Source organism: Dasypus novemcinctus, chromosome 9 (genome assembly GCF_030445035.2).
Source record: "Dasypus novemcinctus isolate mDasNov1 chromosome 9, mDasNov1.1.hap2, whole genome shotgun sequence".
NCBI classification, from domain to species: domain Eukaryota; kingdom Metazoa; phylum Chordata; class Mammalia; order Cingulata; family Dasypodidae; genus Dasypus; species Dasypus novemcinctus.
The window spans coordinates 65,886,355-65,913,720 of NC_080681.1; the positions used below are offsets into that span (position 1 = coordinate 65,886,355).

Here is a 27,366-nt window from a genome sequence, read left to right on the forward strand (position 1 = left end):
GTTCTTTGTCTGCTTCTGTTGTTGTCAGAGGCATGGGAATCTGTGTTTCTTTTTGTTGTGTCATCTTGTTGTGTCAGCTCTTTGTGTGTGCAGCGCCATTCCTGGGCAGGCTGAACTTTCTTTTGTGCTATGGCTCTCCTTACGGGGTGCACTCCTTGCGCATGGGGCTCCCCTACACGGGGACACCCCTGCGTGGCACGGCACTCCTTGCGCTCATCAGCACTGCACATGGGCCAGCTCCACACCTGTCAAGGAGGCCCGGGGTTTGAACCGTGGACCTCCCATGTGGTAGATGGATGCCCTATCCACTGGGTCATGGCCTTTTTTGGTCAGGGTCTTGCACCATTACCACCTCTACCTCATCTCCACCCCCACCAATATGTCATGGGTTATTTAGTGAATTAGTTAATACCTCATCTCTTAATCAACTCCACATGTTATCTGTTTATTATTTAGTGTTTATCTTGAAGGGCTCCTGAAGACTCCTTAGGACTGATACAGGAATTGTGGTGAGGAGAGACCCCTTGCTCCTCACCTAGTGGCACAGTCAACCTTTCCACACCATTAGGCACGGAGTCTCTTGATGTCCTGGTTTTTGGTCTTTATTGTCCTGTGCTTATAACAATCTCTTCCCCAGTTTACTGAAAGTAACTGAACTATTTTTACACAACCATCAGAGAAGGTTAAAAAAAAAGGAAAATTTCTACCCATAAAACTGTGTAAAATACTCTCATGTTTTCATCTGTGACCCTGAACCTTTCTTTGTTCCAAACTCCTTTTATTTTTGTAAAAGAATGCACTATGCTCCAGCATCTGGCTTGTAAAAATAAATACAGTGACTGGTTTTCCCAAATAACTTGGCCTAATCATCGCATGCTCCTGAAAAGACTTGTCTCCTGAGATGTGGCAATCTTACAGGGCAATCTGTTCCAGGTTCCAGCACAGAGGGGGCACCTACATAGGTTGAATTACAGACCCAAGGGTGTCTTGATTTAGAATCAGGACTAACTCTCCAATCTGTAGAATTTGATGTTTTCCTGTGGAGAATAGATGGCTAGTGTTTGCTAAATCCTTAAAGCAGATTTGTTATGACTTAGGTATGTGTGGCTTTATCACTTGAGGGCACACACTAGCAGGGCTTTTGACATGTTTTCAGATTAATTTTATAACAATGTTTAAAAACAGAATGAAGTTTTGGCATATTTGTTTATCAAAATTAAGTGATGCTGATGTGAAATCACTGGGAGATCAAATATCTCTAAATCAAGGAATCGATTATTAATATTGTAAATATTTATAAAAATCACCCAATCAAAAGAGTCAATTTGATTGAGTTCAATTTAGTTCAACACATAATTTGTTATCTACAGGGGTAATATTTTAATGTTTTTTAAGAATTTTGATATTATTTAACTAAACCAATTTATTTGGTCTTTATTTTCAACAATAATCCCACAAAATATTTAAACAAAATGAACATGTGATGGTTGAAATTTTAACTATTTCATTGTTAACTAATTAAATTACTAATTAGTTAATAAATATTAACTAAATTTATCACAGGAAAAGAAACAGTTCATATGCAAATCATAAACCATTGAATCAGGCAACTTAATTGTTTTTTTAATCATTATTTCCCAATTTACAATCAATCAACTAGAAAATGTAAACATGTTTTGTTCTGTTTTTTGCTTTTATAATTTCCAGTCAGAATGCAAATGCTCCTGAGCAGAATGTTCCTTCAGTGGCTTCTAATGAATTCAGATGCTTAAATTATTTCTGCCCTCTTTTCCATGCTGCAACAATAATTATAATAGCAGCTGACATTGACGGAGCACCAGTAGCAATTAACAGATACAGAGGGCTTCCTATGGGCCATGCACTATGCTTTACAACATACCAACATACTGGAAGGATTGCTGGGATTTAATGCAGATCTAATATATCAATCTGTAGGTTTTAGCAAGTCTCTTAGCCACCTGAGCTTCAATTTCTTCATCCTTGAGATGGAGGTAATCGTCTGCGTGCCTCATGGAGTTGCTTGAGATTAATGTGCACTGTGAATAGAATACAGTTCAGTGGTAGAGGTAGAGGTTCATTTGTCAGTAAACCCCTCCACCCCCTTTTAATTTCGGAAGCGTATAAGCACCGCGAGGGCAGAGACTATCCCTCATTTCCTGATGTACCTCCACTGCTAGAGCCCAGCAGAAAACATTTCTTGACTGTTGAATAATATATGTGATAGTGCTTTATGAACTGTAAGTTACAGCAAAGATCCATTATTATTATTTATAGCATTAAATTTTCTTCAAAAACTGTGGTGGTTTGGAGCTATGTACCCCAGAAAAACGCGTTCTTAAACTTAATCTATTCCTGTGGGTGTGAACTCATTTTAAGAAGGACCTATTGATAAGGTTACTTAGTTATGATGTGGCTCAGCTCAATCAGAATGCGTCTTAATCCTATGATTGGAGTCCTTAATAAGTAGAATAAAATTATTCAACCTAGAGAGAGAAAGCCACAGGAAAAAAGAGGGCCAAAGGTCAATGGCATCTGGGAGAGGAGGGAGAGACAAAGAGGCTGCCACGTGTCCTTCCATGTGACAGTGGAGCCCAGGACCAAGGAACACCAGCAGCCAGCCCAGAATGCCAGTTGTCAGGAAGAGGGCATCTCCTTGATGACACCTTATTTGGACTTTTTCCTAGCCTCAAAGCTGTGAACCAATAAATTCCTCATATTTAAGCCAATCCATTTCATGGTATTTGCTTGAGTAGCCAAAGAAACTAAAACAGCAACTTATTTCAGTCATAGCCCCCCTGATATTTGTTTTTCATAATTATTGGTAAAACTCTTTATTACTAAGAGAAAATGATTTAAGGTTAATCAAGTCCTGGAGTGAAAATGCATCAGCTTCAACTCTGTACCAACCACATTATAAAGGATTACCTGGCCCACATGCAGCCTGGGATGAAGGAAGCAATTCCCTCTGGCTAGAAGAGTCAGGGCTATTCCTGAAGAATCTCAAATCCCTAGATCCATTATCATCATAAACACTAAGAATGACCACTGTGAAGAAACTTGGACAAGTTACACAGAGAGTCATAGACAAAGCCAGGTCTGCACCTACCAGAGTGCTTTTTCTCAGAACCGTGTGATTTATATTTAGCCTGGAGTCCCAGTTTGCACTTACGCTCATTTCACCTGAGAATTCTGGCATGTCTAGGCATGGTCTGAAGGGCGAATAGAGGTGGGCCAGCCAATAATGTCTTTATAAGAGAGACTGAGGAGCCTTCATGCCTGTGCCTCAGGCTAAAGAAAGGATTCTATTTACCCCGAGAGAGCAAAGACTTAATGTTGCTGGAGTTGCACACCTAACCCACTTCTTCTACTAACTTGGAGGGGATGATAGGATACTATGATATCATGATTGAAAGGAATGAGCTGGCAGGTGGGGCCTACCTCTGAGCAAGGACCCCATGCATTTAAAAGCATGAAGGCTCCTGACAAGGTCTTTTGACCTGACTACAGGTGTGTGGACTTCTCACTCATGGCTTATGGTTCCAGGTCCACTTAAATCTGCAGGTTTCACTTTATTTCACCACTGCCTGGGGCCTCACTAAATTACTAGAACAAATTTGAAAGAGCTGAAGTTCTCCCAGAGCCAGAGAAATATTCCCTTGCGATGGCACTCTGACCTCATCTTTACCCCAGGCTGTGGGTTAAATTTAGGGGAGAGTGAGGCAGATGCTGGGCCTTAGAGTTGAGCAGCAATTCTGTGTAGACTGACTGAGAATGTAACTCTTTCCAAAATCTTGTCTCAAGCTGTCCAGGACCGCTTAACCTCAGGAGATACTAGAGCTTGAATAAGCCAAGAATTGGGTTCAGAACACTGCTTCTTAATGAATGAGACACAGATAGTGGATAAGGAAATCTAGTTTCTTCCAGTACTGACTCTGCCTTAACCACCAGAAGGAATTAAGGTTGTTAATCAGTTGATCTTAAAAGAGGGAGATTATCCTAGATGATCTGGTTGAGCCCAATGTAATCACAAGCATCATTTAAAATAGAAGAGAAAGGTAGAAGAGTCAGTATCAGAGTAACGCATGAAAAAAAATTCTACTAGCTGCTGCTGACTTTGGAGATGGAAGGGGGCATAAGCAGACAGCCTCTAAAAGCAGGCAAAGGTAAAAGAACTGGATTCTCCCCTAGAGTCTCCAGAAGGAACTTTGATTTTTGCTTAGTAAGATCTACTTCAGACTTCTACTTCCAGAACTGCAAGATAATATATTGTGTTGTTTTAAGCCACTAAATTTGTGATAACTTGTTACCAGCAATGAGAAACTAATATACTGTCCAAGCATTAGTTTATATCATTGCCATCATTGTTGACACTGTCATTAACCTTGATATCATCATTATTAACATCATCATGGCTTTAATTCAAATATGTCCTGGGAATGAAATTTCCATAGATGCACTAATTTTGCAAAAATTCTCAGAAACCAAACCAGATGGCTATCCATCTGTGGGTCACAGGGGAATTTTTATCTTCAAGAATGTCATATTGTTTCTATGAAAACACTGATAGTATTGTTCACATTACTTATCTATTTTGCAAATCCTTTGCTCATAGTATAAAAGTACATTTAAGAATAGATTGAGGGAAGTGTGTGTGGCTCAGAAGACTAGGCTTCTAACTATGACATGGGAGGTCACTGGTTCAGATTCCAGTGCTTCCTAAAGAAGACAGTGAGCTGCTGTGACAGGCAGGTGCAGCAAGAGATACAAGAAGAGATACAAGAAGAAAAGAACATAATGAGAGACACAACAAAGCAGGGAGCAGGGTTCCTGGTGCCTCCTAAAGAAGACAGCAAGCTGACACTACAGGCAGGCACGGAGAGCTGACACAACAAGATGACATGACAAGAGACGTGGGGAGGAAAAACAGAATGAGAGACACAACAAAGCAGGGAGTAGAGGTGCCTCAAGTGATTAGAAACCTCCCTCCCACATTAGAGATCCCAGGTTTGGCCACCAGTGCCTTCTAAAGAAACAAGAAATGGGAAGCAGATTTGACTCTACAGATAGAGTGTCTGCCTACCAAACGCAAGGTGCAGGGTTCAAACCCAGGGCCTCCTGACCCATGTGAAGAGCTGGCCCATGCAGAGTGCTGATGTGCGCAAGGAGTGCCGTGCCACACAGGGGTGTCCCCTATGTAGGGGACACTCACGCGCAAGGAGTGTGCCCAGTAAGGAGAGCTGCCCAGTGCAAAAAAAGTACAGCCTGCCCAGGAGTGGTGCCGCACACACAGAGAGCTGACACAGCAAGATGATGCAACAAAAAGAGACACAGATTCCCAGTGCCACTAACAAGAATGTAATTGGACACAGGACACACAGCAAATGGACACAGAGCGCAGACAACTGGGGGGGGGGGGGGGGGGGAATGGGGAAGGGGAGAGAAATAAATAAAAAATAAGTCTTTTTTTAAAAAAAACAAGGAAAATGAACAAACTCAGCAAGTGAAAAAAGAGGTGGGGAAAAAAGAAGAGTGGATTGATTTTATCATATTATTTCATCAGAATTTTATTTAGCATAACTTTATTAATATACCTGAAATATCTAAGTACAAATCTCTGCTCTACCAATTGTATGATGTATTATGGCATGTCAAGTTAATTCTTTGGCCCTGGACTTTCTTTCTGTGAAATATTTGGAAATTGACTGGTTGAACAAGATAATGGTGTAAGATGCTCTAGGCTGCAATTACCCCCGAGAATCTTTGAACATCTAGCAAAAGCTCACAGCTAATATCATACCCCATGTTGAAAGACAGAGAGACACAGAAGAGGCATTTGACAAAATTCATCATTTCTTTATAAAATCACTTAAAAAAATAGGAACAGATGGAAACTTCCTCAACATGATAAAGAACATATATGAAAAGCCCACAGCTAATATCCACTTAATGATGAGAGAATGAAAGCTTTTCCTCTAAGCTCTGAAACAAGACAAGGATGCCCACTGTCACCACTGTTATTCATCAGTGAAGTAGAATTTCTAGCCAGAGCAATTAGGCAAGAAAAAGAAACAAAAGCATCCAAATTGGAAAGGAAGAAGTAAATCTTTCCCTATTTGCAGATAACATGATCCTAAATTCAGAAAAGCCCCCCAAAATCAACAAACTCCTATAGCTACTAAACAAATTCAACAAAGTGGTAGGATACAATACCAACAATGCAACAATCAGTAGTGTTTATGTATACTAGTAATGAACAATCTAAAGAGGAAATAAAGTAAATATTTCATTTTCAATAGCAACAGAAAGAACCAAATATCTAGGAATAAACGTAACCAAGGATTAAAGGACTTGTACATGGAAAACTATAAAACATTGCTAAAAGAAATAATAAAAACTTAGATAATTGGAAGGACAGTCTGGGTTCGTGGATCAGAAAACTAAATATTGTTAAGATGTAAATTTTACCCAAAGCAATTTACAGATTCAAAGCAATCCCAATCAAAATTCTAGAATATAAAAATAAATCTTATAACTCAACAACAATATGACAAACAATGTAATTAAATAATGGGCAAAAGACTTGAACAGACATTTTTTCAAAGACAACATAAAAATGGCCAATAAACACATGAAAAGTTGCTCAACATCATCAGTCATTAGGGAAATGCAAATCAAAACCACAATGAGATATTTCACACCCATTAGAATGAATACTATTATAAAAAATAGAAAATAACAAGTGTTGAAGAGGATGTGGAAAATAGGCACATTTGTTTATCATTGGTGGGGATGTAAAATGGTTCAGTTTGACAGTTTAGAAAGTTAAGTAGAGAATTGCCATATGGCCCAGCAATCCCACTTCCAGTATATACCCAAAAGAATTGAAAGGTTGGATTCACGCAGATTTTTGCACTCTGATGTTCATAGTGGCATTATTCACAACTGCCAAAAGATGGAAGGAACCCAACCCAAAAATCTATCACCAGAAGAATAGCTAAACAAAGTGTGGTAAACACATACAGTGGAATATTTTTCAACTATAAAAAGGAAATAAAATTCTGATGCATGCAACAATATGGATGAACCTTGATGACATCATGTTGAGTGAAATAAGCCAGTCACAAAAGGACAGATAGGGTATGATCTCACTCATATAAAGTTAGAATAAACAAACTCATAGTAGAATCTAAAATATAGGTTACCAGAGCTGATGTGGAGATAGGGAATGGGATGTTAATGCTTAATTAGTAAGAGTGTCTGTTTGAGGTGAAGCAAAAGTTTTGGTAATGGACAGTAGTAATGGTAGCTCCAGTGAATTTAATTAAAACCACTGAATTGTATGTTTGAATGTGGTGAAAAGGAGAAGCTTTATGTTGTATATACATTACTAGAATAAAAAAAAAAAAAACAAAACCATAGCCCTGTACAACACAAAATATTAACCCTAATGTAAACCATGACTATAGTTAATAGTAAAACTATAGTATATAGTCCTTCATCAGCTGGAGTAAAGATATCACACTAATACAAAGTATTAATATTAGGTGTGTGTGAAGGGGTATATATGAGAACTCTATTTCCTCCATGATTTTTCTGTAAACCTAAAAGTTACCTAATTGAAAACAATTTAAGAAGGAAAAATAAATTGGCACTTGAGCTAGATACTCATTTTTCAGTTCCTTCTGGTTTTATAAATGTTGATTTTAATGGTATTGTCTTATTAATATATTCAGGGAGATACTAAGACCTAGAAAGGATAAGATTTTTTCCCTAAATTCTGAAGTTCACTGGTAATTTAGACCTTTGTGGGGTAAATTTTTAAAACTGATATACAATATACATATAGAAAAATGCAAAAATATGAGTGCTCAGTGAATTTTTTAAAAAGTTTTTAAAATATAATTTTTTATTGAAGCATATCATTCATATATAAACATGCATAAACAATAAGTGTATAGTAAAGATTGTGAACTTACAAACTAAACATACATAACATCATCCAGGGGTCTCATGCAACACCCCTCCACCAATACTTTGCATTGTTGTGAAACATTTGTTAACAGACTATGCGAGACCATTGTCAAAATATTACTACCAACTATATTCCTTATCTTACATTTGGTGTATTTTCTCCCAACCCACACTATTTTTAAAAAATATATATTTTTTACAGAGGTTGTGAACTTGCAAATCAATCATACAGATGTGTAGATTTCCCATACAATATCCCTTCACCAACACTCCACATTATGGTGGAATATTTGTTACAGATTATGAGATAATATGATCAGACTATTACAACCAACCATGGTCCATAGCATACACTTGGCATCGTTTTTCCATACACTTCCATTATCAACACAGTACAGCTTTGGCATTAATGCAAGAATATTACAGTATTACTGTTAACCACAGCAATTGGTCACACCAATTGTAGTTTTCCCATGCTTCTCCATATTCCTACCACCTTACAATAGTGATGTACATCTGTTCTAGCTCACAGAAGGACTCTCTTGCATTTGTACCCTCAACCAAAATCCACATTCACCTCTGGGTTCACTGGGTTATTCAGTCCCTAGACTATTCTTTAGCTTTCTTTCTATTGACATTTACTTCCCCAGACTACCGTTTTTAGCCACAATCCCATTTATAAAACAGTTGCTACTCACTATAATGTGTTACCATCAACTGAATCCATTTCCACATGTTTACAGTCAGGTTAATTAAAACTTCTACAAACATTAAGCATCAGTAGTTATTCTCAAGCCTCCTCTTATCTCTTAATAATGCATACGTTAGGTTTTAATTCTATATGTTTATTCTTCGTATTTAATTCATATTAACAAGACCATGCAATATTTGTCCTTTTGTGGCTGGCTTACTTTGCTCAGTATAATGCCTTCAAGATTCATCCATGTTATCACATGTGTCACCATTTCATTTCTTCTTACTGCGGCATAGTATTCCATCATATGTTTATACCACATTTTGTTTATCCATTCATTGGTGTATGGACACTTAGATTGTTTCCATCTTTTGGCATTTGTGAACAACACTGCTATGAACATAGATGTGCAGAAGTCTGTTCATGTCATAGTTTTTAGTTCTTCTGGCTATATTCCTAGTAGAGGAATTGCTGGATCATATGGCAGTTTTATATTTAGCTTCCTGAGGAACCGCCAAACTGTCTTCCACAGAGGCTGAACCATTTTACACTCCCACCAACAGACAAGGAGTGTTCCTATTTCTCCACATCCTCTCCAGCACTTATTGTCTGTTTTTTTAATAATGGTCATTCTATGTGTCTTAGATGATATTCCACTGTTGTTTTAATTTGTATTTCCCTAATAGCTAGTGACATGGAACATTTTTTCAAGTGCTCTTTGGCCATTTGTATTTCCTCTCTAGAGAAATGTCTGTTTAAATCTTTTGAATCTTTTGCTCATTTTTTAAATTGGATTGCTTGTTCTTTTATTGTTGAGTTGTATGATCTCTTTATATAGAATGGAAACCAAACCCTTATAGGGTAAGTGGTTTCCAAATAGTTTCTCCCATTGACTGGGCTGCCTTTTTACCTTCTTGATGAAGTCCTTTAAATCACAGAAATGTTTAAGTTTGGGGAGGTCCCATTTATCCATGTTTTCTTTTATTTCTCATGCTTTTGGTGTAAGGTTTAAGAATCCACCACCTACCACCAGGTCTTGAAGACGTTTCCCTACATTTTCTTCTAGGAGCTTTGTTGTACTTCCTTTTATATTTAGGTCTTTGATCCATTTTGAGTTAATTTTTGTATAAGGTGTGAGGTAGGGGTCTTCTTTCTTTCTTCTGGCTATGGATATCCAGTTCTCCCAACACTATTTGTTGAATAAACTATTCTGTCCCATCTGGGTGGGTTTGACAGGCTTGTCAAAAATCACATCCTCCCCAGGGTGACAGATTGGACTCAGTTGTGGTTTCCCTACACATGGCTCTTCTGTTCTTCTATTTGAACTTATTAGTACTAAAGTTGGTAGGTGTACATCCAAGAGACTTAAATCTTTGGGCAGTCCGTGTACCAGCTGGGCCCTGAATCTCACCAGAATTGCAACACCTACTCTTCAGTTCATTGGACTCACCCAGGACAACTAACAAAGAGAAGATGATGGATAACCAACATACCAAGGAAGTGAAAGTGTCTACAAGTGCAATCCATTTGGGATGGAAGCTGCCCCTCAATTAAAGGTGGAGTGGTCATTACCATCCCAGAATCCTTGGGATTGGGGAATGAACTATGGACTAAAGTAGACTTACTAATATTCTACTATAGACTTATTGTGATTCTGGCAATGGAAGAAATATTGATGTGGAGGCAGTGGCCACTGGAGGTTCTGAGGGTAGAAAGAGGGAAAAACAGGTGTAATATGGGGGCATTTTTGGGATTTGGGAATCATCCTGAAAGACACTGCAACACAGATACAGGCCATTATATATCTTGCCATAACCTACAGATTTGAGTGGAAGAGGGTGTAAACTACAATGTTAACTATAATCCATGCTTAGTGGCAATGCTCCAGAATGTGTCTATCAATTGCAAAGAATGCATCATACTAATGAAAAATGTTGCTAATGTGAGAAAATATGGGAGATGTGGGGAGCAGGGCATATGGGAATCTCCTATATATTCTCTGTAACACTTATGTAATCTAAGTATCTTTTAAAAAATAAAAAAATGAAAAGCCAAAACAAAAAACAAAAACAAACAAACAACAACAACAAAAATCACTTGGACATAGATGAGAGGATCTGTTTCTGAACCATCAATTCAGTTCCACTGGTCTATGTGTCTATCTTTAGCCAATGCCACACTGTTTTTACCACTGTAGCTAGGTAATATGATTTAAAGAGAGTCCTCCAACTTCACTTTTCCTTTTTAGATGTTTCTGGCTATTTGGGGCCTCTTACCCATCCAGATAAATTTGATAATTGTGTTTTACATTTGTTTAAAAAATGCTGGTGGGATTGCATTGAATCTGTATATCAATTTGGGAAGAATTGGCACCTTAATGATATTTAGTCTTCCAATTCATGAGTATGGAATGTTCTTCCAATTATTTAGGTCTTTTTAAAATTTCTTTTAGCAATGCATTATAGTTTTCTGAATATAAGTGCTTTACATCCTTGGTTAAATTTTTTCCTAAATATTTGATTCTTTGAGTTGCTATTGTAAATAGAATTTTTTTCCTGACTCCCTCCTCATATTGTGCATTACTATTGTATAGAAACACCACTGCTTTGTGTATATTGATCTTTTATCCTTACACTCTACTGAAATCATTTATTAGCTCTAGCAGCTTTGTTGCAGATTTTTTGGAACTTTCTACATATACAATCATATCATCTGTGAATAGTGAAAATTTTAATTCTTCCTTTCTAATTTGGATGCCTTTTATTTCTTTTTCTTGCCTGAGTGCTCTAGCTAGAGCCTCTAGCACTATATTGAACAACAGTGGTGACCGTGGGCATCCTTGTCTTGGCCCTGATCTGAATAGGAAAGTGTTCAGTCTTTCAACATTGAGTACAATGTTAGCTGTGGGTTTTTCATATATGGCCTTTACCATCTTGAGAAAGTTTCTTTCAATTCCTATTTTTTCTAGTATTTTTATCAAGAAAGGATGCTGTATTTTGTCAAATGCCTTTCCTGCATCAATTGATAAGATCATGTGATTTTTCTTCTTTGATTTATTAACGTGGTGTGTTATGCTGACTGATTTTCTTGTGTTGAGACAGCCTTGCTTGACTAGTATAAAACCCATTTAATCATGATGAATAATTCTTTTACTGTGTTGTTGGATTGGATTAACAAGTATTTTATTGAGGATTTTTGCGTCTGTATTCAATAGAGAAATGGGTCTGTAATTTTCTTTCTTTTTTCTTTTTTAAAAATCTCTCCGCCGCGCCCCCCCAGTTGTCTGCTCTTTGTGTCCATTTGCTGTGTGTTCTTCTGTGACCACTTCTATCCTTATCAGCAGCACCGGGAATCTGTGTTTCTTTTTGTTGCATCATCTTGCTGTGTCAGGTCTCCATGTATGCAGCATCATTCTTGGGCAGGCTGCACTTTCTTTCATGCTGGGTGGCTCTCCTTATGGGATGCACTCCTTGCACATGGGGCTCCCCTAAGTGGGGGACACCCCTGCATGGCACAGCACTCCTTGTGTGAATTAGCACTGCACATGGGCCAGCTCCACATGGGCCAAGGAGGCCCGGGGTTTGAACCGTGGACCTCTCATGTGGTAGGCAAATGCCATATCCATTGGGACAAGTCTGCTTCCCCAATTTTCTTTTTTTGTATTATCTTTATTTGGCTTTGTTATTATGGTGATATTAGCTTCATAGAATGAGTTTGGTAGCATTCCTTCTTGTTCAATTTTTTGGAAGAGCTTGAGTAAGACTGGTATTAAATCTTCTTTGAATGCTTGGTAGAACTCACCTGTGAAACCATCTGCTCCTTGGCTTTTCATCTTGGGCAGCTGTTTGATGACTGTTTCAATCTCTTACTTGCAATTGGTTTGTTGAGGTCTTCTATTTCTTCTAGGGTCAGTGTAGGTTGTTTGTACGTTCCTAGGAATTTTTCCATTTCATCCACATTGCCTAGTTTTTGGGCATAAAATTCTTCATAGTATACTCTTATGATCTCTCTTATTTCTGTGGGGTCAGTAGTAATGTTCCCTTTTTCATTTTTTATTTCATTTATTTGCATCTGCTCTCTTTTCTTCTTAGTCAGTCTACCTAAGGGTTTGTTGACTTGATTAATCTTCTTGAAGAACCAACTTTTGGTTTTGTTCATTCTCTCTATTGCTTTTTGTTCTCAATTTCATTTATTTCTGCTCTGACCTTTGTGATTTCATTCCCTCTACTTGCTTTGGGATTAGTTTGTTGCTCTTTTTCTAGTTCCTCCAGCTGTGTAGTTAGGTCATTGATTTTAACTCTTTCTTCTTTTTTAATGTAAGCATTGAGGGCTATAAAGTTTCTCTCAATACTACCTTCGCAGCATCCCATAGGTTCTGATATGTTGTATTCTCATTGTTATTCATCTCAAGATATTTATTGATTTCTCTTGAAATTTCTTCTTTGACTCACTTTAATTGTGTGTTGTTTAATCTCCATACATATGTGCATTTTCCCTTTTTCTACTGCTTGTTGATTTCCAACTTTATTCCATTATGATCAGAGAAAGCGCTTTGTATAATTTCAATTTTGTTGAGTTTATTGAGATCTGCTTTGTGCCCCAACATGTGGTCTATCCTGGAGAAAGATCCATGAGCACTTGAAAAGAATGTATATCCTGCTGTTTTGGGGTGCAATGTTCTGTATTTGTATATTAGGTTTAGTCCATTTATCATATTATTCAAACTCTGTTTCTTTATTGATCCTCTGCCCAGATGTCCTATCCAATGCTGAGAGTGGTAATACTGAAGTCTCCAACTACTATTGTAGAGATGTCTATTTCTCCCTTCAGTTTTGCCAATGCTTGCATCATGTATATTGGGTTAGGTGCATATATATTTATGATAGTTATTTCTTCCCGGTGAATCATCCCTTTTATTAATATGTAATGTCCTTCCTTGTCTCTAATAACAGTTTTGCTTTTAAAGTCTATATCATCAGATATAAGTATAGATACCCCAGCTTTTTTTTTTTTTTTTTTTTTTTGGTTACTGCATGCATGGAATATCTTTTTCCAATCTTTCACTTTCAATCTATTGTTATCCTTGGGTCTAAGATGAGTCTCTTGCAGACAACATATAGATGGCTTATATTTTCTTATCCATTCTGCCAGTCTGTGTCTTTTGATTAGGGAGTTTAATCCATTAACATTCAATGCTATTACTGTAAAGGCAGTTCTTATTTCACCCATTTTGATCTTTGCATTTTAAAAAAAGATCTATCTATCTATCTATTATTTCTCTACCCTCCCACCCAGTTGTCTGCTATGTGTCCAATCACTGTGTGTTCTTCTGTGTCCACTTGTATTCTTGTCAGTGGCACTGAGAATCTATGTCTCTTTTTGTTGTGTCATCTTGCTGTGTCAGCTCTCCATGTGTGCAGCACCACTCCTAGGCAGGTTGCACTTTTTTCATGCAGGGCAGCTCTCCTTAATGGGCTCCTTGTGTGTGGGGCTTCCCTACATGGGGTACACCCCTGCGTGGCATGGCACTCCTTGTTTGCATCAGCACTGCATGTGGGCCAGCTCACCACATGGGTCAGGAGGCCCTGGGTTTGAACCCTGGACCTCTCATGTCATAAAGCAGATGCTCTATCAGTTGAGCCAATCTGCTTCGCTGATCTTTGCATTTTATTTTTGACACATTTAGTTACTGTTACTCATACAGTTGTCATTTCTTGACTCTTTCCCAAGTCTCTCTCTCCTGTCTCTTCTTTTCATGCTGTAACACTCGCTTTAGTATTTCCTGCAAAGCTCGTCTTTTTGTTATAAACTCTCTCATTTCTGTTTATCTGTGAATATTCTAATCTCACCCTCATTTTTAAAAGATATTCTTGCTGGGTATAAAATTCTTGGCTGGCAGTTTTTCTTCTGCAGTATCTTAAATATGCAGTATCTTCTTGCCTCCATGGTTTCTGATGAGAGATTGGCACTTAATCCTATTGGGTATCCTTTATATGTTATGCATTATTTTTCTCTTCCTACTCTCAGAATTCTTTCTTTTCTTTGGCATTTGACATTCTGATGAGTTTTTGTATTGGAGTTGGTCTATTTGGATTTACTCAGATGGGAGTACGTTGTGTTTCTTGGACACAGATATCTATGTCCTTCAATAGGGTTGGGTAATTTTCCACCATTATCTCTTCAAATATTCATTCTGCCCCTTTTCCCTTCTTTTTTCCTTCTGAAACATCCATGTTTGCAATTCTCTTGCTGTCATTTAAGTCCCTGAGACATTGTTCAATTTTTCCACTCTTTTCTTCATGTTCTTTTGTATGTTCTCTTTTAGAGGCCATGTGTTTGAACTCACTGATTCTTTCTTCTGCTTCCTCAAATCTGCTGTTATATGCCTCCATTGTATTTTTAATTTCATTTATTGCACCTTTCATTCCCATAAGGTCTGCTATTTTTCTATGTATGCTTTCAAATTCTTCTTTGTGCTCATCCAATGTCTTCTTAATATCCTTAATCTCTTTAGCCATCTATTGGATTTATTAAGGAGATTTGTTTGAACATCTAAAATTAGTTGTCTCAACTCCTTTACATCTGCAGGCTTATCTTGTTTCTTTAACTGGGCCATATCTTCCTGTTTCTTGGTATGGATTATAATTCTTTGTTGGTGTTTTTACATCTGGCTTGCTAAATGTATTTATTCTGGGTGCAGTTTCTCCCTTTAGTTTAGGGATTTCATCTTTTCTCCCTTGCTGATTGTGTAGTAGAAGGGAAGGGTATAGTTGGTGCTATAAGTTATGGAAGTTGAAGCTGCCCATGTTGCCTCAGAAATTAATGAAGCTTCTCCCACCTTTCTCCTCTGTTTGGGTAGGGACAGAGCTACAGCCAAGTTGGGCATGACAAGACTCTGTAGTTGTCCAGAGACACTGATGAAAGTTCACACCCCTTCTTCCCCTACCTTGGGCAGGGATGGAACTATAGTTGTGGGCAGTAAGCTATGCTTTGTGGGTCCAAAATGACCACAGTTGCTCAGGTAAACTGATGTAGGACCAGACTCTCTCCCTGCTAGGGGTGGGAAGGGACCCTCTGGAGTGCCCAACAATCTAATCTCTGTGGGCAAAATATGCCTTCAGTTGGCCTGAGAGACTGAGGGAGTACTGTCCCTTCTGGCATTTTAGGGGCTGGGAACGGAACTCGCAATGCTCAGTAGTTCATTCCCTGTAGGCCAAAAGTACCCACCATTGGCCTGAGAGGCTGAGAAAGCACCAGTGCCCTCCTATCCTATTGGGTGGTGGGAATGGTTCTATGGGTGCCCAATAGTTCAGTCCCTTTAGGATGGACTTGAAGGGACTCAAAAAAACGAGTTTGTGTGGGCTGAAAACTACTGCCATTGCCCAGAGAGGCCAAGGATACCTAGCTCCTCTCCTATCCTATTTGGGCACGGGTATGCAGCCCCAGGTAATCAAGTATTCAGTCTGTTCCAGAGGAGAACATCTGCATTTGCCTGGAGAGTCTGGTGCTGGTCCCGCCAGCTTCTTCTCTGCTGGAGTTGGGGCTGGAGCCTAGACTAGGGTTGCAGTCAGATCTTGGTGGAAAGAAGCCAGTCCCTAACTTCACTGGATTTTCAGTAAGCCAGACTTCCCCTCATGCCAGAGGCAGAGTCAAAATGGTGGCTATGGCATTCTTGGACTCTTTCCCACTTGGACAGGCTCAGACCCTGGCTGGCTCTAGGATTATACTTTAGCCAGCTGAATTCACTAATCAGTAGGTGAGGTCAGTGGACAACTGTCTCTTCCTCCTTCATTTATGGAAAATGGAGCTTCTAACTCCAGCCATGGAATAGCTTGCATCTCTAGAGTAGGATGGGCACCAGCCTCTGTAGCATGGCTTGCAGCTTCTCAGAGAAGTGGCACAGGTCCCCCCAGTTTCCTCCCTGCTGGAGGTAGGGCTGGGGTTTAGGCTAGACTTGCAATCCAACCTGGGTGGAAAGAAGCCAGTCCTTACAAGCACTGTGATTTTTGGTAAGCCCCACTTCCTTCATGCCAGGGGTGGAGTCAAAATGGTGGCTACCGGCTTCCCTGTGACCTGGACAGGCTCAAAGTTTAGTTTTTCCTATGATTATATTTCAGCCCATTGAATCCACTAATCAATAGCTGAAGTCTTTGTCACACCATGTTTTCCTCCCCCATTTTTTGGGAAATGGAGCTTCCAACTCCAGCCACAGATTAGCTCCCGAGGTGGCTTGTGCCATGGGCATTGACCTCTGTAGTGTGGAGGGCTCTACTCACAAATCCTTTCTGAGATGGGCAGTCTCCTCCTTCCACACTCTCAAGGATGTTGCAGGATACAGCTCTGGTCTCCTGGGTCCTCCAAACACGTGCTTTAGGTAGCTCTGGGTGATTACTAACTGCCCTGCCCTGTAGGATGAGCTGACTCCAGGAGCTCCTTACTCTGCCGCCATCTTGGCTTCCCCCTCACTCAGTGGGTTTTATAAGGTTAACACACCCATGTATCTACCACCTAGGTAAAGATGTATCATATTAGAACACGAGAAACATCCCCTAGGACCCTCTTTGTCATTCTGCCAAACAGCAACCATTATTCTCACTTTCACAGCCTTATATTAGTTTTTCATGTTTTTAAACTTGGCAACGATTTAATTATACAAGTTGTATTCTTTTATATCTGGCTTCTTTCTTTATACATTGTATTTGTGGAATTCATCCATGTTGTTGCCTGTGGCCATAGGTCTCTACTTTGCTGTGTTGCTATATAATATTTCACTGTATATATAGTTTGACTACATAACGATATAATTTATTTACCTATTCTACTGTTGATGGAAATTGGACTGTTTCCATTTGGAGGGTGTAATAATTTAGCTTTTTCTTCTAAAATTTATCTGTTCATAAAACCTAATGTGTTTTATTCTGTTTAATAAACTTGATATTCCTAGCTCATTGATTTTTGACCATGCATTTTTTACATTTTCTGTCCAGCAGTGAGAAAGTTAAGAGACAAAGTCAACAGGGCCAGAGCACATTGGCTTTCTCTGGATATTGCATCTTACCTGAGTGAGAAAGGGATTTTACAGAGTTCTCCGTGTAAATGAAGAGGACTGAAATAAATGATTGCCGAAGCCTCTTCTAATGCCAGCACCATATGGCCTGTACATACAATAATTATGGCTGCAAAAGCAAGGTGACTGTGAACCACCTGAAGAATCTTCAGACCACACTTAGACACACATTCGATTGGGACCTTGTTCAAGTCACTGAAGCTCACAGGGTTTCAGTTTCCTGACACACAAAAAAAGAGGGGTTTAGGACTGAACTATATCAGTGGGGTTTTAACAGCCACTGGTCATCTGAGGTTTGCCATACGTGCCTTAGGTGTTGCTGAGCATGGGGGAGGGCAGAGAGCAGGGAGAGTACAATTCAGTGGAAATCTCTTGCCCTCCCCCTTTACTCTTCTTTCATGTGATTTATAAATGGAGGATTTGCGTCAGATTTCTTTTTTGGGGGAATAACTTTGCTGCCTAAAAAATTACAAAGCATCTTGAAAAACACCAGATGAGATTCCCTCTCAAGTCTTTTCCTGCTCTAAAACTCAAGGCTCTGCTAAATGCTTTCCATTGTTGGAGCTGGAGCTACCTCCACAGCCAGAAGCAGCCTGGACATTTTCAGCAACCCATTAAGTCATCTGTCTTGGGACAGCAGGAAAAACAAACCCTACAAAGGGCTGTGCCTAAAACTTAAAGAGACTCATCCAACTTGTCCAGAAGACAAACCAAACACACCCTTTCAAAATGCATTATTAATATAGTATAAGAAATGCCATAAAGACTGTAAATATGTCTCTTTCCAAGCAGATGAACAACCTAAGCTTTGCTTTGATTTTGGTTTATGATTTTCCAGCTTTAATAGGGCCATGAGCTTTAATAGGATCACGAGCCAAAGCTGTCCTAAGTGGTCCCCCTTACCAAACCAGTTGGCCTTATGTGGCAACTGTGAAAACATATATGTCTTTCATAAGTCCCACCATTGATAGACATGCCTAAATAGAATATATTCACAGGGGGATAACTGATCTAGTATGAGTGTATTTTGTGCTCTATTAAGCCAGGTAGGAAGCAAGATGAAAAGGAAATTATTCTCTTGATAAGAAATCCATTCTCAGAGCACAACCACACGAGGTAAAAGAAAATCTCCATTCCTTTGTAAATGAAGATCACAAACAGATAATTTATATGTCAAAAGTCACCTTGAAGATAATCTTGGCCAGTAGTTTTCAAATTTATTCAGAGTAGATTTTCTAGCAGAAGCTCAAAAATGTGACACTGGTTAATAGAGCATCTACTCTGGCTGAAGGATGGTTGAAGGGATTAGTTCCATTTGTTCCACAGAACCTCCCCTTTCTCTACCCTGATATCCCTCTTACAACAGGCTCGGAGGCATCTCCGTGAATCCTTGAAGACCCCACGAGCAGAGTTTGAAAATCACTGATTAGTCTAATCCTCTCTGTTTACAGATGACAACACTAGATGCAGAGAGGTCAAGTGATTTGCCCAGAACTCAGAGCATAACAAAAGGTAAAGTCAGGGTCAAAGCAAGGTCTTCTGATGTCCAGCCCAATGTTCTTGCTGTTATATAACACTGAGTAATTCTCAGAAGACATTTAAAACCATCTGCAGTTCACTTCTTAGGTTTCATAAAATCAGATACAAACTATTTAACATCCCAACAAATTTCATCCTTTGCTTGTCTAAATAATATCTAGAAGGAAGGAAAGGAGGACAGGAGGGAAGAAGGGAGGAAGGAAAAGAGGGAAGAAAGAGAATTAAACCTTAACTTCAAAAGCAAGAGCAATTACCCTACCCTCCATACATTGACACCCCAAAGTATAAAAGTAATTTGAAAGGGGAGAAAAGATGATATTAAAATGGCTATTTGTTCACTAAAGTAATGACTTCAATGGGTCCTGAAGGACCCATCCATCCATCCATCTATCCATCCAACTAGTAGATTTGCTCATCACCATCACTTCTTGCTGGGTTACAGAAGGGAATGACCCTAGACTTTGAGGAACTCAGCTTTGAGGAGAAAATTTTTCAAGTTGGCTTGATGATAAATCTTATGTTGAGAACACAGTAGGGGAAGAGAAAGAGTGAGAAAGCGAGGGAGAGAGAGGGAGACAAGAGTGAGGTAGAGAGAGAGGGAGAAAGAATTATTGGTTAAATTAAAGTAATAATGTTAATGATAACTATAAATTATTAAGTATCAACTATATATTGGGTACTTTATAAATAACATTTTAATATCACAAAACCCCTAAAAGGCAGGAGTTATTACCCCAGATGAGGCAACTGAAATTCAGAACAGCTAAATGACAAATTCAGCAGCGTTACTGGCTGACCTGGGATTCGGTGTGAGATCTTTCTGTCTCCAAACCCATACTTTTCCTAATATGCCATACGACTTCTCAGGAACACAGACTGAAAACAAATGAACAACCAAAACCCTCCCAGCTAAAATGTTAGAAATAGAAAATAATTTACTTCAGGCATTATTTAATAAACCATATGGTGAAAGCAAGATTAGAATACCAAAGGAAAATATGAGCTAAAGGGATGTGAACTGAAAGTACCATAAGAATCACACAGGAACATCCATATATATATAGACTGAGAACTCATCCAGTAAAATTTACTGAGAGTGGTGGTGCAGGGTGAGAAAGAAGGCCGCTAGGTAGGCATCACATGTGCCGAGGGCAGTGTCTGGGACAGCATTCCCATAGCCCTTTCCATTGTCCTGGAACAAGACCGTCCCCTGGCATAGCAAAACCCAGACTGGCCAGAAGGCTGAGAGCATGTTCTTTGGGGTCCCAAGGTACAAAGGGATCAGAACTAGTCATTTCATTTCCTTCCACATCCACAACCTTACCTATAAAAGGTGATTACAAATATACTCAATCTTTAACAAAATAAAAAGAATTTATTGCTCCCTGCCTCGTTGATAAACCTGGGATTATGATCTCTGGTCAGTGTTTTGGTTTATCAAGGCAAAGTGAAAAAAAAAAAACAACACAATGCATTTCAATTTTTGTTCTAGGATGAACACAATCTGTATTTATACCGTAGTCAGACCTTTCATAAACTCATACTGCTGTGCTAAAGATGACTGCCTCGAGTAGGGATGAAGTACCATCAGCTCATCCTTAATAATGTCTTTATTTTTAAAAAGCACTCATAGGCCAGAAGCAGCAACCTTGCATATGTGGGAGGAGACTGCATTTTTCAGTAGAGTTTAGTGGTTAAGATGGAGGCATCAGGCCCAGGTAGACTGGTATTTGAATCTTAGATGTCTCTAATCATCTCTAAGACCTTTGGAAAGTATTGAACTTTCTGAGTTTCAAATGGGGATGATGCTAAAGGTACTGATCTATTAGAGCTGCTTTGAGGATTATTTGAATTAATACATATAAATGGTCATTATTACAATAGGTTCATATAAGCTTTGGTAGCTGATATTAGGGGTCCTGGAAAGAACTGAGCTCTCTAAGCTGTGAAATCAGGAAAAGGATGTACACCAGGGGAGAAAGAGAAACTTTCAGGATATTGGTGAAACAAATAGCACTCTCCCCACCCCTCACACTTTTTTCTAGGCCTGGGAGTAGACATCATATTGATTTTACTGAGGAAAATCATCCTAGCACTTTGCTTCTTACTAGGAAAACATATTTTTTTCTTTCTTCCTCTTTGTAATCAAGTGCAAACAAAATTCAGATTCCAGACCATAACAATGGCCACATGGGGTAGGAAATTATTTCCTTTTGGAAAACACTTAATTCTAGAACGTTGAGCTTTTTGGTTATTTCCTTGCACTCTGGTGACAGCATATCCCAACTTGTTAGTTCACCTTTGATTGTTGCTCTATGTACACTCAACAATAATAGAGGTACTCATATACTGACTAAGCAAAATAACAGTTTTTACTAACTAAGACAACTTAGGATTCATGAGACGTTTGATACAATGTTTCAATGAATAAAGTTCATCCAAACCTGACTTTTAGGATCTTCTGCTCTATTAAATAGATATTTATGAATGCAATTACTGTTCTCCCCAAAAGATTTATCTCATGTCCCATTGTGGGTGTTCCTTGAATGAGCCATGAGACATTCCTAGACTTCAAATAAATGCAATTGATGTAGACGTTGAGAAAACAACAGGCATTTTCTCTTTATTTTGCAGAAAAGTTGTTCCATTTCCCCTGTTCCACTGTGTATATTGAATCTATTTCCACAACTATAAATTGGGACTAGATTTTTATATATTCTTTCCACACTATTAAAAATGTAAATATAGACACAGAGATGTACCTCAGTAATTATTTACATTTTCAAGTAAAATGAAATACGAATTTGAGGTGTTCCATTCCAGTTAGTTTATTCTCTGATTAATGTCCCTCATCCAAGCCTGTCCATACTGACACTTCTTAGCTACTGGTTTATTATTTAAATGTTATTATTAAGTCCAATTAAAATGATAAACACTAACCTGAGAAAGAAAATAGTATACCAAAAATGAAAGGTAACACAATTTTGAGTAAAATAATTTCTTACCATTTTGGCAGTATGGTCTTGAAAATGGGAAGAATTGTACTAGTATTCAGTAAGAATAAAAGTATATTTCAAAACAATAAAAAAGTTCTAGAAAACTTCTGTCTTCAGAAGAAACAGATTTGTTGTTTTTAAGCTCTGTTATGATAGGACATGCTTTTTCAGTTCTGGACAAATCATTGTAGAGATTGGCTGACCACAAGATTTATAAGCAATCTGTATTTATTTCAAAGATTTCAAAATAGGCTTTATTGTCTTGAGGTTTAGTGTTTTGTTTTTTTTTAATTTAAGGCTTATCTAAATACTTTTCCTAATTTATCAGGTTCTAAAGGGTCCTATTCCTGTTCCTGATCCTTGAACCATTTGTATCACTGGGGACTCTTTTGGTTACAAGTAACAGAATTCTGGTTTGATCTACTTTAAGCAATAAAGGATCATATATTGGCACGCTAGCCATTGTGTAGGAAGAGCAGGAGTAGAGCTCTCTCAGGGAAGACTGGATTTAAGGAATTAGATACTCTTATCTTTCTTTCTTCTCAGCTTCTTGGTTTTATGTCCTTTGGAAGTTGTGGGTTTACTACAATAAAACAACTTGAAACACAAGAGAACTTTTTGTCAGCTTCTTGTTAAAAACATTTTGTGGAAGGATTCTCATTGGTTTGGCATGGGTCATCTGCCTATCCTTGGACCATTTACTGTGGCCAGAGTTTGACATAACTGGTTGGTATCCCCCATCAGACTCATGTAGCTGGAGAGAAGAAAAGCATTTCCTCAAAAGAAAGAGAAGCCAATCGCAGGCAGACAAACCAATACATGCTCACAATTCCTTTGCTAGAAGGTAGAACACACTCCTTTCTGGACCTTCGATGTTCAATGGTACTGGGGCGTAATATTAGCTCTTGTGTTCTTTTTTTTTGGCTGTACTCGGGATTGAACCTGGGACCTTATACATGGGAAGCAGGTGCTCAAACCACTGAGCTATATCTGCTCCCCGTGTTCTTCTGATTAAGGAGACTGAACTGACCAGTACCTATGTGTAAATTTTAAAAGCTTGGCATCCAAATTTTAAACTGTTATCTCAAAACCACAGCTGACAACAATTCAGCTTGGCAAGATACCACTCTTCTAGGAAATCTCAATGAAAGCAGTAGCCTTCCATTAAATAAACAAAAGCAGTCAAAAGAGATCCAGTCTACTCGCATGTGCTCTCTAATGGTACTCACCAGTTGGGTCATTATCCACATGCAGAAACCAAACAAAACATAGTTACACACGTTACCCATTTGTTATCCAAATCTTTACACTCAGAAATTATCAGTTACTTGTTGACAGACAGATTGATAAAAGTTCCAAAAGGAGTAGGATTAGTTTTTGTCTGTTTTTTTTTCCTTCCTTATTTTAATAAACTCTGTCATGCCACAGGGCTCTCCTCACTACATTTTTGTGTGTCTTTACATCCAAACCCTGGAAACTGCCTGCAGCTTCAGGGAGCTCTGTTTTACATCAACATTACCTCTTATCGCAAGACAATAATAAATACATTTCTGCGTAGATTGAAGAATGTAAATGAAGATTAAGTCCACATTACTTAAAGTGGAAACTATGCCATCAAAATGGAAAGAAAGCATCAACTTCTACCTAGTTTCCAGGCCCCCTGATGGCTCCAGCTGGGTTCTGTTCATTGGCGGCTGGCTCATGCTCTGGCTTTGGCCCACCATCTTTTTTCAAATGGGTGCCAAGTGCTGATGTACTACGATGGTCCAAAACTAATTTTTAAAAAATAAGTCAGTTATCACAGGTGAGTGTGAGCCTACCACATCTTTTCTGACATTAGCCAATCTATGATTTGCCATCCTTCAAGGAACAGAGGGATTTTTTTGAAAACTGCTCTCTTGAAAAAAATCTTTGCAAAGATCACAAAATGGAGAATAGGATAGAAGTTAAGTTACAAAGCAAGATCTTTGCTATAAACATCAGAGTAACTGGATCAATCAGTGGCTGGTCAGCTTAAAATGACCGAAGTTGCCAAATCGTCACAATATTTATAATAGGGTCTTTTGATGTTCTCTGTGTTTCAGTTAGGCAAAGATTCCCCCTGCTTTAGGCTCAAGCACATGGTGGAAAGAAATTGGGCTTTTGAATTAAACCAGGGTCAGAATCCCATCTTCTTAGCCTCCATAAGCAACAACTTCCTCATCTGTAAAATGGGGCTTGAAGTTGGATTCTTTCAGGATTAATGAGACAATAACATTTAAATAATATTTAGAAAAGTGCTCAATAACTGGAGCTGCATTTTAAAGTCCTAAATAAATCCCAGATGACTTGATCTTAAAAATCAGACTTATAAGGGTTTTCTGCAAAAGAGGAAAAAAAAGCAGGTGCACTGTATCTAATGGGTTGTGCTAGATAGAGTGTGAAAAAGAGAAACATTAGATAACAGTCCTGGGCTCAGGGAGCTTACTGTCTAGCTGGAAGGATCAAAGTTTAACACACGTGCATGAAGTAACAGCAGAACAATACTCAACAGCAAAATAAAATACCAATTTATAGATGTCAACTATGCATGTAAAATGAGATTAGAGTGAAGTGATTGAAAGTTAGTCATGCCCTCTAAAATCTAGGCTCTGAATGGACGGGATTTTTTCAGTTTTGTCCATTGCTCTATCCTCAGCACCTAGACAGTGCCTGACTTATAATGGGTGGTCAATAAATATTTATTGAATAAACAGATAAATGCATTATTTGAAAAATCAGGGCAAAAAGCTGTAGACTTAGAATATGAAGTCCTGGATTTGAATCCCTGTTCACTCTGTAACTATGGACACCTTCCTTAACCTCTCTAAACCTTAGTTACTTTATCTGTAAAATGGCTATATAATACCTACCCACTAAGTGAGACTGTTGTACAATTAAATAATAAATTTTGTTGGAAAGGAACTGATCATCCACAGCTGACACCTAAGAAGTGGTAATAAAAATGTAGTTGTTAGAAGGAACTGGAGGGAAGCGGACTTGGCCCAGTGGTTAGGGTGTCCGCCTACTACATGGGAGGTCCGCGATTCAAACCCTGGGCCTCCTTGACCCGTGTGGAGCTGGTTCACGTGCAGTGCTGATGCGTGCAAGGAGTGCCGTGCCACACAGGGGTGCCCTTGCATAGGGGGGCCCAGCGCGAAAGTAAGTTCAGTTTGCCCAGGAATGGTGCCGCACGCACAGAGAGCTGACACAACAAAATGACGCAACAAAAAGAAACACAGATTCCCGTACCGCTGATAACAGAAGCGGACAAAGAAGAAGATGCAGCAAATAGACACAGAGAACAGACAACTGGGGGGGGGGGGGGGCGGCCAGTGGGGGGGGGAAGGGGAATAAAATAAAAATAAATCATTAAAAAAAAAAGAAGGAAGGAAATGGAAACTTAAGGATGGATTCAAATTTGGACAGATGGAAAAAAGAAATTTTAGTGCTGTTTTACCCATGTCTCTTAGCTTGGACTCCAAAACCAGTAAGGGTGTCCCCTCGAATAGCAGGATGGAAAGGCTGCTTTTCCTTTTTGCCGTGGTAACTATCAGCACATGCTCTGTTGCTGTTAACAAGATCAATAAACTTGCCACATTCAGAAATCGACAATTAACCCCTTTTACAATGCTTAAAGTCCCAGGCCTCTCTATTTTATATGGCTGAGTAGACTGCAGGGCACATGGTTTTTATTATTGCCCATCCCTTCCACCCCTAAAAAAAAGACCCTCCTACTCCTAACACCTTATAGAACCTGTTTCTCTCAATGATTTTGCGGGGACGCTCTGTGCACTGCAGCTGTCTTTGCAAGGGCCACCTCCATACTGCTTGGGAAAACTATATTATCTTTAGTCCTGCTCACCTTTCTAAATGTTTTATGGTTTACAGCTGTGGTGAAAAGCATTTTGGGGTCGGCAGAGATTTATTCCCTTTTTTTAATGTTTTTACTAGGCTGAATAAACACATTCTCAAGGAATGAAACCTCTGGCCATGTTGGGAATATGGAAAACTGGGCTCCTCTCCTTAAGGCAGTGCTCTTGAGGCTGACACTTGCTTTTAACAACGAGCACCATTGTTAGCTCCAAACGGGACTGTGGTCAGGAGGCCCTCAAGTGGGTTACAGAGCACCTACCCCACCAGCCCTGTCACAACCCTGCCCGAATCACCGTCCTCTTTGCAGGGTCCCATTAACTCCTGTCGGAAAACCCTGAGTTTGAAGGGTGCAGGAGAGTCTGGAAAGTTGAGAATGCATAACTGACCCTATTTCTTTGGCGCTTTTACATCCAGCATGTTCTCATTTAAGTATTTTTGGCAAGTGAGTTCAGATAAAGCATCTCTTTCTCCCAAATTCAAACTAACTCTCAATTTTATGAGGTATATGTAAAACTTCAGCAAAATGATTTCTTAAAAAGGAAAAAAGAAATTTCCTTAATCTTGCCTACTTCTTTGATTTTGGCTTGTAGAAATTATGGATATGCTTGAGAAAGATTATTCATTCAGTGATTTGGAGCTACGTGGGATCAGAAAGGATTATAAATCTCTTATTTTGTGACACTCCCATGAATATTGTCAGCCTTGTAATAAAATAGGCTTGGAAACCTTCAGGTAGCACCTGCACAGTCCACTGCAAGGCAAAAGGCGGCCTGTCATGTTGACCTTTGAGGGGTCTCCCAAGTTGTACTTCAAAGCTAGCAGAATAAAGAACTTAGTCTTCTTGAAGGACTTTGGAGGTTAATTAGCAGGCATAAGTCATACTTATTATATCAAGCAGAAGCTTTGGAGAAACTGAAATACCTCGCTCATTCCTTCCAAGTCTCGATGTTTTTCTCTTCACAAGGTGAATGTTGAGGGTCTCTCTGTGATCTGACTTTCTAACAGCCTCATCTGGCTAATACTAACCAGAGGAGCCATGGATTCTGCCATTCAGAATATTTCAGGCACTGCTCTCAGGTCTGCTCTGCTCTAACTCTATAGTCACATTCTTAAGATATCACGAAACATTGATATGCTAAATTAACAAAATGATTATTTCAAGGGAAAAATTACTAGTGGGCTAG

The 27,366-nt window shown here is 38.9% G+C and overlaps 1 protein-coding gene and 1 long non-coding RNA gene across 3 annotated transcripts in view; both read right to left on the reverse strand.

The window, feature by feature from the left end:
• Nucleotides 1-27,366, reverse strand: part of ROR1 (receptor tyrosine kinase like orphan receptor 1) — a 429,702-nt gene that overhangs the window by 92,546 nt on the left and 309,790 nt on the right. The gene's annotated exons all lie outside the window — the stretch shown is intronic.
• Nucleotides 1,603-27,356, reverse strand: LOC131279747 (uncharacterized). The gene is made up of 2 exons (XR_009187188.2): nucleotides 27,104-27,356; nucleotides 1,603-2,057 (listed from the first exon to the last, which is right to left on the reverse strand). It is a non-coding gene; the product is annotated as an uncharacterized lncRNA (long non-coding RNA).